Below are 12,833 nucleotides of genomic sequence, written 5' to 3'. Positions count from 1 at the left end.
CTGCGGAGCACGGGGAGGCCGCTCCCCAGCGGCGCGCCATCTTCGCTCTCCCCCGGGCGGGGAAGTAACCCCTGCTCTCACGTGATGTTTATTCTTAGCTAAGTAAAAATCCCCGGGATCCTCTCGAAGTTCAGCCATGCAGCTGGCCCAGCGCCATAAGAGCATCACGGAGCGGCTGCGCTCGGGGCCGGGAGCAGCATTAGTGCAGCAGGGGCGCATTAATGGTGTTACGGGCGGCGGGTTACGCAAGGAGGCACTGCAGAGAAATAACTCGCCCCAGAAAGTTGGTACTGCCATGCAGGGCTCAGGAGAGGCTCTGGGTATAAAAAGCAGCACATGACAGCCTACGGTTTGAGGTCAGTTTAACTCTCTAACCTGCAAACAGCTCAACCCAACCCCTCCCAAGCTGTAAAAGACCAGGCGTTATTATTTGAACCTTTCCACTGTCTTGAGCTAGTTTTAATGGCAAAATTCACCATGACAAAACTCATACCCGGCTAAGAAAGCTACCAGCATCAGCTACTAGTGACCCACGTTGCTACAAGAACCACACTCAGGAAGCAGCTTTCTAAAATAATCGCAAGCTGAGGTCTGGCAGAACAACGCTGCAGTCGGTGGAGGCACCGCCCCCATTTATTAGTTACTCTTTTTATTAATTATCCTCTTAAGAGATTCGCTCAAGCATCACAAGCGGATGAATGTTAGTTAGTTCAACTAGAAGGCTGCCTGCACAGTTTTCTAGCTACAGGTTTAGGTAAAGTGGAGAAAAACAGCAAAATGTCCCGTTAGCCTGTGCTTGCATCAGGCTGGAGCACAGGAGAGCGTTGAAGGGCCCTTACCTTACCTCTGTCTTAACACATACATGAGAGCACTTCTGGGTTTTTCTGCTCACATCCTTTGGTTTTTGACATCTGATGGCGCAGCACCAGGGGGAAGAGTACTCATTTCTGAAATTCGTTACTGCAGAAGAGTAATTTCCACCTTCCAAAACGCATGCAGGAAGCCACCAGAGGAGGAAGGGAGTAGCTGCTGCAGTTCAACCACTATTGTATTTACGTTTCCGTGCTCTTGATAGCAAATACATTCAGCCACGGCTTAAAAACAAGGCATTGGTTAGAAAACAAAAGCTGTGTGTTCAATGAAAGAGATCAATAAAAAAAAAAATCAGGTCTCCCTGCAATGTTATCAGGTACAGCCTCCGAGTTTCTGCAGGGAACGGTTCACTGCCTTATTGCAGGTACAGCTGCTGCCCCCTGACACAGGCTGCTTCCCCTCCAAAAAGAGGGAGAGAAGGGCCAACCAGCACGGTATGGTACTGAACAACCCCCTCCCCTGCTTTATTTTTCCTTTTTTAAGGATTAAAATAAAGGGCTCTGCCCACAGCTCTTCAGGGAACTCAAGCCATAGGTTGTAGGTGATGTATTAGCACTGCCTTCTTCCCAAGGCTTCTCTTACTTCAAGGGCTAAATCTCGAGTCTGTTCCCACTATTCTCAAACTGAAAGGCCAGTGCCATCCTCAGCCCCGTTTTGAAAGGGTGGCTGCCTAATGCAGCAGCCCCTCGTCCAGCAAACCACACAAAATCCTCCTGCAGCACGAGCAGTCACTCCACTTGCTGAAGGACAGGGGCAGAGAAGTTTCCCCGTCTGGGCGAGTTCCCCAGCAGGATGGGACCAGGGAGTCGCACAGCAAAGAGCAGCTCCTTACCCCTACCACAATTATGGCAGCAGCAGCCCCAATCTAGCTCACTTTTCATCAATAACTTTGATCCTAAAGATGTGCTTTTGTGCTCGTTTCCTTCCAGCTAAAGCAGCTGCACAAGAAATAAATTAATCCAGCAGGAAATGTTTGCAGAAGTACTTACTAAGCATGTTACAACACAATAACCAAATGAAATTGTAGGTGCCACGGGAGTCCTAGTACTTGTCCAGTACTTGGAGTTGAGGCAAGATGACCAAGGTGAAACTGTCCTCAGTGAAAACAGCTCCTGACAGAACAAGCAGGCAGGGTTTGAGAGGAACAGGTTCTTGGTTTTGCTTCGTAAGGAGCCCCAGACACTCCTCTGGGTGGTCAGGCCATCCAACGAGACCCAAGCGATGGCCAGACCCGCACAAACACCTCTCCTTCCTGCTGCTCTCCTGGGCTTCCCCGAGGACAGCGGGGAGGAAGCTGCCTTTATTCATTCAGCAGTCAATGAGCGTGGATTCAACGTTCCCGGATAAGTTACTCCAGGAAGCATTTTTAGCTGCTGAATGCAGTCTGTGGGAAACACCTGTGTGGTTCCACGTCCTGAAACCACGGAACAACAAATGTTGAAAGGTGCAACTCCGAGCATGGCTGGGGCTCTGCGAGTCAGCATATGTTGTAACTTGGGTTTTTTGCATGGAAAAAAGGAGGAAAACGAGACTGTAGCGAACTCACCACCTCGAACAACTTGGGGACTAACAACATGACCATGGAAATTCAAGTCTGAGGTCAATTCAAGACATGCCAGGAGCCTGGCAGACATACAGCCACACCAAAGCCAAGTGGAAAGGAAAATTCAACAGAACATGCAGGGAGGACAGTGCAGGGCTCTTCCACCCCGGTGTCATCGCTGTGCAGCTGTGTGGGGCACCAGCTCCACTCTGCCTCCCGTGACCTCTTCTGCTCCACTGCGGCCACCACGAAAAGCAGGCACAGAACCTGGGCGCCTCCCCTCCCACCCCCTCCATCCCACCCGAAGCCAGATAAGCCATCTCAGCTGGCTTCTTCTCAAACAGCTCTTAGAGAACGACTTCAGATGGCCTGGCAGGCAGCCCCAACACGCAGCACAAACAAGCGGCGGTGATGCTGAGCCTGGTTTCAGCTGTGTCATGAACGGGCACGAGCATCAGCCTGACTGCAGAGACAGGACTTTGCACCTCTCCTCCTTTCAGGTAAGTAGGCAAAAAAGAGGCATTCTGTGTCCTGTGCACACAGCAAGGCTTTAGGAGATGTGGGGCTGTCACTTCTAGACAGTTTTATCAAGTCGTATTAGATAGTTGTTAAAAGAAGCGGTAATAACTGTGTGCATTTTGACTCCTCGATGTTCTTTACAGCCAAGTATCGCTGGGCTGTACTGGCAGACTGACGTTAACAACTTGGGCATTTCGTCTCTGCCCTGTGTTGAAGTGGTTTATATCCTAGACTACTTAAAGGTGAAGATAAGAAGTATTAATTAGTGTAGTAAACAGGCAGTAAACTGCTCCCAGGACTTGAAGAAATAGACAGCATTTGAGAGTAACGACTGCCACACTGCTCAAACTGCAACGTGGAATTCATCTGGGCCCCTCAGTCCACATAAATATCAAGAAATTGTGATTCCTTTGCTAAAATGTGTTGTGGAAGCACCTGCCCCTCACATGTCCTCTGCCTGCAGACATCGCAACAGACTCCAGCAGAAGTTCAGCTTCATGGTGCCTCCTGCAACTGGAGGACAGGATAAGCAACTCAGACAATTTAGCGCTCCTAATTCCTACCAAATCAAATCAGAGCTGGTTTCATCTTAGCTGAGATTGCCCAGCTTAATCTTTGTATCAGTAGGAGGCCTACAGAAGGTTTGTGTGACACGTGGAGCAGAATGTCTGCCCTCTGAACAGAAGCAAGGGAGTGTTGGACGCTAACACTCGAAATGAAGGAAGCAAAATGAGCAGTACATAAAGGATTTACCCGAAACGGAAGTTAAATGTATTTCAGACATTTATTCTGCAGAAGCTGAAGTCAAAAACTCTCCAAATAATGCCTTTTAAAGGCATGCAGACTATCCCAGAGTCCATTTAGTACTTGGCTTGTCATAGCCAGGCCTGCCTGCTCCGCCAAGCCTTGCTACTGAGCTTCTGCAGGAGATAAGGAGATTGCTGAACTCTGGGTGGTAGCTGGGAGCCCAGGGCTGCTGAAGCTCAGTGTGTACACACAGCGGCATCAAGCCTTCACTTCTAATCAGAGGTTTAGTGTTGGATAATTAAAAAAAACAGTTCATACCTCAAAAGCAGGTGTTCCCTTCAGCAGGTCCTTCAGTCTTCAGAGGCTGCTTATCTGCAAAACACAATACACGCAGAATTAAGAGGAAGCCAGACAATTACCAAGTACTTGCACGTCGGCTTATTGGGATGGCTCAAAGATGATTTCTGTCAGTCAAAATGAACTAAAACTGGAGAAGTCTTGCTACAGCCCCACCGGAGGCTTTTTTTAACGTTCCCTTCTCAACAGGAACGCTACCTAGCTACGACTATTTCACACCAACGTTTGCTCGAGCTGCCAAGGATATACTACAAAAATTGTAAGCAACTTTTCCCTTATTACACAATTAAATAGGTTTTTATAAACACACCGTTAACCTGAAGTGGACGATCAGGACATCCCTCCACTAAGCACAATGTCAGGTGCTTACAGAGTGGCTTAAAGGCTCCCAAAGTCACTGGTACGGGGACACACTGCCCAGCCCTCTGCAAAACAGGCTGGATTCCTGCGCTGGGTTTTATCAGACTGGAGATGACCAAAGCTAAAGCAGCACCAGCACGCCTGTGGCCTGACACAGCAGTGAAAGGTAGAAAACCTTAAACCACATTTTTTTAGATGCTAATTCACGGTATTTGGGTTGATATTTTAAGGGGATCCAGATTTCAATAAATCAATTAGGAGTTGTGCTTTTCAGGTTGAAGATTTGCTGAAGGTTTGTCTATTTGCTGTACACTTGTCATGATGCCCGTGAAGCGATGCCCACTAGCTTTACCAGGGAACCATTTCCTCCTCTGCTGCATCCCAAGTTTTTGTATACATTATTTTACGCTTTATTCATTAGCGTTCCTTTATTGCAAAAAAAGTGTATCTAAAAACAAAAAAAATGTATTAAAACAGTACTCTCTGCATTCCCCACGTAGCGCTCAGTGGCAGAGAGCACGAACCAAGCTGCAGAGGAAGAGCCAGCTCAGCATTTCGGTGCACACACACAAACATCCACCCGAGCCGTTCCTCACCACGGCAAGCAGCTGAGTCAGCCTCACTTGAAATGGCAGCTCGGGGCCTGTCGGTAATGCAGCCACACAGAGCCAGCAGCTCCTGTTCCTCTTGCTACAGATCCGTGCTTCCCATCCCATGGCAGAGGATGAGAGTTTGCAGATAAATGGAAGAGCAGGCCCGTGGAAACACCGCCGTTACAGCTCTAGCAAACAGAGCCACGCTCAGGAGTGGGAAAAACTTTCTGCCAGAGCCCCGTTCCCTTCCACAAGGCTGGGAGGGAGAGCTGGAAGTTAATTAAGGCATGGAGAAATACCTCGTGTATGATTCAGAGATAAATATTATGGATGAGCTCCTGCTTGTATGCTAACATTACCGTTCCCCCTCCGACAGCAGGAAGCGCTGCTAATGCACACCAGAAACCCACGTTTCCCTTCCCCACACCACCACTCGCCACCCTGTGCCAGATCAGAGCATCGGGGACTCGCTCCCCAGCTGCCTGCAGCCGACGAGCACCCCACTCACAGCAGGCCCTGGTGCTCTGCTCCGCTAAGAGTTCATCCCACAGCTTCCACAGCACCCCACCAGCTCTCCCACGCCGCATCTCAACTGCTCTTTGCGTTGAGAATACCAATTTCTTAAGGGGAAAAAATATATATAAAGGAGCGAGCCGCTCTCTTCTGTGGCAGAAGATTGAAGGTAATGAGAAGTACTTGAGAAATATCAGCTCCTGCTTAGTGCTGGGTGTCACAGCTCCATCTCCAGCCGCACAGCGCTGCGCCACGCACGGTTCTGGTGCCACAAAGGGAGGGTGGCCACAGGCTCTTGGTCTGGGCAAGAGCCTCCCTGGTAAAGCTGCATCTGTAGCTGCTCTACGAACCCTGAAGGAAAGCATTCACGTGCTACCAAGGTCTTATCAGCTATCCAAATGTGTAAAAAAATTGTTTTTCTCCTTATATATAGAACCAGGGAATGGCTCGGGTTGGAAGGGACATCAAAGCCCATCCAGTTCCAACCCACTGCCATGGGTAGGGACGCCTCCCACCAAATGAGGCTGCCCCCAGCTCCATCCAGCCTGGCCTTGAACACCTCCAGGGATGGGGCACAGCTTCTCTGGGCAGCCTGTGCCAGTGCCTCACCACCCCGAGTGAAGGATTTCCTCCTAACCTCTAACCTAAATCCTCCCCTCCTGTAGTTGACAGCCCCTGAACTGCCCATCCACCAAATCTCTCCAATTTGGAGACCAGGACGTCGCGTGGGACCGTGCCAAAGGCCTCACAGAGGTGCAGGCAGATGACATGGGTCGTTCTTCCCTCTCATGGGATGTCTGTGACCGGCGAGCAGAAGTGCTGCTTGTTCCTACCCCAGCTTGACAGCTCTCCTGGCACAGACGGTGGGACAGCAGAGATCTGCGTGTGCGAGACCTCACAGGAGTCTGAGACGCGCGCTGCCTCACGCCCTCAGAATAAACTGAGACAGGCTCCAGCCACTTTTAGAAGTCGTGGTGAATTGGGGAAAAACGCAGCATCGATCACCCAGGCAGCAAACACTGAACTGTGCCCATCACCACCCGTAGCTGTTTCCCAGTTTAGAGAAAGAGGGAATTATTTTAGTATTAGGGACACCTCCCCATACACTGCAACCCTCGTTCCAAGTCCGCAACTTTCTCCCCAGGAGAGTTTTTACACAAGTGACGCTGAAGAGCGACGCAAGAGGAGCAGAGCAGCCTCCGCTTCATTTCCATCCCACACCACACCCGCTCTTCGTTTTTATCTTGCCTGCACTATCAGGGAGCAGGCAGTGCCTGGTATGCATCCTGTCCCGTGTTTGCTACCCCCTAATAGCCAGGTTCTCGTCCTGCACCAGCACTTCTCGTTCCTCAGCTCCCCAGGTTCACAAGCTCCTTTTTTCTTACTGAACATTTCGATGGCTCCTCTCATCCCCTCCAGTTTTCCACCGATGCTCTTTCACCAGCTGAGCTGCCGGTCCCATTACGAGACCGTGGTACTTTCTGTGTTTACCCTGAAATATAGCAAACAACTCATCTGTTGTGGTTTTCCCCCTTTTACACAATATTGAACAGTTACTACTCCAAGCAGCAACTACTCGTCTCTGCCAGCTGCCAACCACAGCTCCTTTGAGGATGGAGTAAGCTACCACCTCTCTGGTCCATGAGAAAAGCACAAAATCTTGGTACGGCACCCAAAAAGATGTGAGAGGAGGAAGAGATTTCCTCACAAAGCTACCACAGTTGGGCAGCCCCTGGTGCCATTGATTCAGCACTTCAGGTGCAAACCCTGCTCGTCTCAGTGTGACCAAACCTGCCCTTACGCTCGGGGTTGTCACTCTGACCCCACCAAAAGGGGACACACTTCAGAGCAGTTAAGGAATCAGAAAGAAGGCACTGTTCTGTCAGACACCCTTACACGTTCCCTCAGTTTCTCCAGACAAGCAGCACCTTCCACCTTCCCATCCCCAATTTCAGAAGTTCCCATGCCTTGGACCCTGGTAGAGGAAGCCCGTAGAGCTTTTGGCTTCTGTCCCCTCTCACCCTTGGTGCTTTATTTCCACATCTCGGGCTCTCAGATCCGCCTGGTGCACGAAGATCACTTGATATGGAAAGCGAGGAGGGACGACGCCCCGCAGCGAGGGTGCCACATGCAAAGCAGCACTGCACCACCCAGCACCCAAACGCAGCCCTGGGGACCCCGAGCCTCTGCGGCCACGTTGGCCACGAAACCCTGAGCTGAGGACAGCTCAGACATCCATCCCAGTCCTTTCCTAGAGGATAAATACGCCACGCAGTGAGTTAACTGCAACTGGACACAAGGGGAGCTGCCTTCGTGGCCACAGTCACCTTGGGGATACACCAAAATAGGTGCCCAGAAACCAAGATCCTAAAACACGGGGTTATTCTGCAATACAGGGAGGACTTGTTTCCGCCATGGGTAACATTGCCAAGGAGTCAATGAATTTCTGATCACCGTCAAGTTCCTGCTCCTACGCCTGCATGAGGCACCTCCGATAATGCTGACAGTGCTTGGAAGATTGCTTCTAGACTCCATGCCAGGTGTTTGAGTAGAGCCTCTGCCAAGAGAGAAGGAAATGCTGAATTCAGACCCGAGTAGCTCAAAGAGCCCTCAAAACATGAAGACTGAGCTCCACTACACTCTAGAAATAAATAATCTTCCAAGGACACATCCATGAACAGGAAGCCAGACGTCACACAAGACTTGGGACCTGCAGAATGAGCTCGTACTTCCCAAACACAAGTAGCAGAGGGAAGAACGAAGCTCTCCAGCTGTAAGGAAGCAGATTCTCTTTGGCAATATCTGCCTTTAATCCTTATTAAAGAGGACAAGCTTTAACAAACAGCCCTCTGCGAGAACTCCGGCTGACGAAGTCAGGCAGTGAGGTTCACACAATCAGACAGTAAATGAGCAGCTGCACATGGCTTCTTTTATGGCACCACGGATTTTCATATGTCAAGAGCAATTTGACTACGGAAACAACAAGCAATGATTCAGAAAGTTGCAGGAATGACTCACGGCCTTGTAAATCACCGGCGTGAAGGCCCCGCCAAGGTCCTTCCAGAAGAGCCCTGAACCCCAACGGGGAGGTGAGCTCCTGGAGCTTTGTTTCGGCAGCACCCAGCCAGCCAAGGGGCACGGGGAGGGCCAGGAGTCGTCACCAGGTGGGTTACAAGGCAGGGAAATACACAACAAGAGGCTGAGAACTGAGATGAAATACGTTGAAAGATGATTTTTGAAGCTTTCTGTGGGTCAGATGTGTTGAAATGAAACAAAAACCTGAACACACAAAGCCAGACCCACAGAAGGAAGAACCATGGCAGGTAACGCGCTCAGGAAGTGAATTCCTGTTTGGTAGCAGCTCAATAAAAACAGAAAGATTTAAGCAAAACCAGAGTATGTCTTCCCAGCTGAACAACTCCGCTGCTAGCAGGGCTGTTCGCTAATTTTAGCTCTCACAGTTGCATTCCCAACAGCACCTCTCGCTTCCTGTGTGGATGAGGAGTTTTGCTAAAAGCAGCCCTCGTTTGGATTCAGAGCATGCAAATTTCAGGAGAACAGCGATTTCTGACCGGTTCCATCCATCAACACTGCTGCATAACAAAAACTGTCTTTCACATTGCAGTTTAATCCTCTCCTGAAGTATTTATTTTCGGCAGAATTCATCGAACAGCAAACCTTCAGCCTGAATTACAGCTAAAAATAAAGGCACTAAAGTTCAGGAATTCTTCCTACTGTTCCATCTAATCAATACGGATCCACCGTGACTCCTGTCACATGCTTTATTTGTCACAGCACATGCCCGCGCCCACACTTCGGCAGCGTTATCCAACAGCCTGCCATCTTTTGGGGTGATAAGACCAGAGAGAGCCATTTTTAATGAGTCGAGATGTTGCAGAGACTCAGAAGCAGACTCAGCTGCACGCACATCCAAATACAAAGCTATAAATACCGGAGCCCGGTCCTGAATGTTAACACAGCTCAACTACAGCAAGCTGAAGCTCACCCAGAGGCCTTTCTCCCTCGGTTGGGTCTAAGCATTAATGGTACCCTGAGGAGGACAAGAAAAAGCAGCCCTCACTGAGCCTCTAAGCAAAGCCTGCTGAGCCAACTGCACCTCCTGCAGCTGGGGGACACCTTACGGCCACCCCCCAGCAGCACGCTCAGGGTCAGGACGCCTGGAGAGGGCACTCACATGGCTCAGGTCACACCCAGCACAGACGCAGGCAGCCTCCAGACGCCGAGCAGCTTCTCCTTCCTGCACTGGGTTGATGCTCACATCGCTCCCAGCTCCCTGGAACCCGCCGCAGCTGATCCTCCTCTACTGAAGGCACATCCTAGGAGTGCCCCAGCCCCCTCCTGGAAGAAGCAGGGCTGTTTGCAAGGTCTTCTCTCTCGCTGCTTTTAGGAAATAATTGTAACAGGAGATGCATTATCATTTTTACTGGTCTTTTTAAGGGACTTTTATGAAGTCTTTGCTCTATAACACCTGGCCCTCAGGGCTGTTTAATAGGAGGTAACTCTGACAACCTCCAACTCCCCATGTTCTCCTCTGCAGCTCTTCCTCCAGCCTGCCTCAGCCCAGGACAGCTTCAGCCAAAGGACCGGGACGAAGCCAACCTCCAGCTCCCAGTCCTGCCAGGCACTGAGGCCACTCGCCCAGCAGGCAGCAGCAAAACCTGGGGCAGGCTTAGCAGAAGCCAGCCATAATAACACAACGTGCAAAGCAGAAAGCAACCCTCTCTGCTCACTTCAGCCCCACTACACCCATTTACACCAGCACTAATCCAGACGGCGCCGCTGCCCTCCTGCAGCACAAGAAAGCTGCAGGTGCCAAGAGCAATGTCACAAAGTTCACAGATTTGTCTGCAGCTTCAGCTAATGGGCAAAGAAGTAGCTCAGGTCTCCCATTTCTTGGGGAGCTCAAAGTCCAGCTCAGCAACAACAAGTTGAAAGGGAACAGCTTTAAAGAGGAACAGCTGTCAGAGTTTTGTCCACCTCTGAGGTGTTACAGCTGTAAGGAAGGACCCTCACAACACTTGGACATATCCATGTTTTCAAGGTGACAGCTGCCAACCCGCATAACCTAAGTGCCAGCATCACCCACTCTGTCCCCTCACCTACTCACAAGGCTCCTGCAGGGTCCCAGCCCTCCCCTCACATCTCCAGCCCCGCCTTGAACCCCCCCCCCCAGTGTTGACCTAGCAGAAATACCTTTACAGCACATTTTTTTGAGTTCATTCTAACACCAGGTTTGACATGGAGTGTTCTGAAAGAAAAACTAAATGCCCCAAAATCCAGCAACCTATCGAGTACTCAAATTAAGCAGAACACACACTGTGGATGCTTCCCTAGTACCCTGGATTAAAAACCCTGAAAAGTGTGTGTTGCTTAGCTAAAAAGAGAAGGTATCTACGCACAGAAGGTCATTCATTTAGACCAAATTCTCACATCCAGCTGTGCTCTAAGTAAACAAAACCCAGTATCTGAGCAAATCAGCCTGACAGGTTTAATAACCGGTGCATTAAGTGTTCCCAAATACCTTAAATATTTAACCTAAAAGGAACTGAACTCGATGTTAACTATATCCTTTAAAAAAAGTGTCACACCCAAGCCAAGACCATCACTTTAGCAGGTGAGCAAGACTGAGACATACCCACTTAATAGCAAACTCAGCACCTCCTTTTTTATGGCGATATATTTTAGGAACTAGTTGCTCTTTTTATCAAGAGGTCTGTGAACAGATCTGAATTCAGGCCACACATTTCCATACCGAGCCACAGCACACGGCTCTGTGTTCTATTTATCGTCCTCATCTCCCTAAGAAATAAGGAACAGGAGGCAACATTTTCAGGTGGTGCTCACCCCTTCCACATAGCAGGCCACCAAAAGACATTTCTCTGCTTTCTCCAGGGGCAAAACAGCAACGAGGAACAGAAGGAATAAGAGGGAGCAGGGAAAGAAGTAAAACAAATCCCATACTCACAGCGCTGCCATCGGTGTGCCAGCAATCAGTGCGCTTTTCTGCTTGCCTTTTTTCTTTTTTTTGGGATTCCCTACCGAGCACAGATGCTGCTCTGCAGGAAATTGTCATCCTCCACCCCATACCTGCTACCTGCAGGTTGGTTTGCAGCGCCTCGTTTCTCTGCTACAGAAATTGGAGACTGCGTGGAGCAGCGCAGCTCCAAGGGCACGAGCAGCAGGGCTGGTTTCAGCACAGCCAGATGAAGTCTTCTCACCAACACCTGACACTCATTAGGCACAGGTGAACAGCAGCATCCCCGGGGCAAGCCACACACACGCTGCTTCCTACAGCAGATGAAAGGAGGAAGGCAGCATCTCCTGTGTGCGAGAGCTCGTGTATTAAAAGGGGTGGATGGAGACCAACATTTTGAAGTTCAGACCACACCAAAATGCAGTATTTACAAGTGAGAATCACAGCAGAACTTGGTTTTACTTTTACCTTTTCCATATCAACTTTGGGACCTACATAGCCAATGACGACACAGAAGATGCATCATCAGCTCGTATTAGACAGAGGGAACGCAATTTTATTTCTAGTGCTGCCAGACAGCAATATAACTAGTACAGAAAGGAATAATTTTTAAAAAAGAAACGCTAATTTATTTGTTTTTTTGGTTGGTTCGTTTTTTTTGGTTACACAAACAGGTTTAGAGTCTCTGCATCATCAGTAGAGTTCTCTCTGCCTTCCCCAGAAAGAAAATTTTAATTGGGGTCAGAAAGAGGAAGGAAAAAAATAAAACATGTAACCCCTCTATGAACAGACACGCCATCACTTTTATGTAAGTGCCAGAAGTCTCTGAGCTTCGCGACTTGCTTTTCTGGAATCAGACCCCAAGGAGAGCCACTGCCCCACACATCTCTGTCTGACAGCACTGTCCAGATGATTCCTGAGCTCTGGCAGCTCAGGGCCATGCCCACGTCCCTGGGCAGCCTGTCCCAGTGCCCGACCACCTCTGGGTGCAGACCCTTTCCCTAACCCCTAGCCTGACCCTCCCCTGTCCCAGCTCCATGCCGTCCCCTCGGGTCCTGGCACTGTCCCCAGGGAGCAGAGCTCAGCGCCTGCCCCTTCGCTCCCCTCAGGAGGAATTTTAAAGGCAAGGAAAGCCAAATGACAACAATCTGAATACAAAGTTAAACCTGCCCAGAGCTCCAGTGATCCTCAACATCTGACAGCGCAAAGTTCCAAATCTTGCTCTTTCAGAGCCTGGGCTGCAGAGTGAAGAATTACAGATCCTCACCCTGTCCTACTACAGCACATGGAAACACACCCCACTCAGCTCTGGGTGCTGTAAAACAACCCTGGC

At 49.8% G+C, this 12,833-nt stretch overlaps 1 protein-coding gene across 9 annotated transcripts in view; it reads right to left on the bottom strand.

The window, feature by feature from the left end:
• Positions 1–12,833, bottom strand: part of MAP4 (microtubule associated protein 4) — a 141,969-nt gene that overhangs the window by 110,847 nt on the left and 18,289 nt on the right. For all 9 annotated transcript variants that reach the window (XM_032182997.1, XM_032182994.1, XM_032183002.1 and 6 more), the window contains exon 2: positions 4,001–4,054. The gene's annotated coding sequence lies outside the window, so the exon portion shown is untranslated. The remainder of the gene's footprint in view (positions 1–4,000; positions 4,055–12,833) is intronic.

Source organism: Aythya fuligula, chromosome 2, assembly GCF_009819795.1.
Source record: "Aythya fuligula isolate bAytFul2 chromosome 2, bAytFul2.pri, whole genome shotgun sequence".
Classification (NCBI taxonomy): domain Eukaryota; kingdom Metazoa; phylum Chordata; class Aves; order Anseriformes; family Anatidae; genus Aythya; species Aythya fuligula.
Note: the sequence above shows the minus strand (reverse complement) of the source record. Positions and strands in the feature narration are given on the sequence as shown.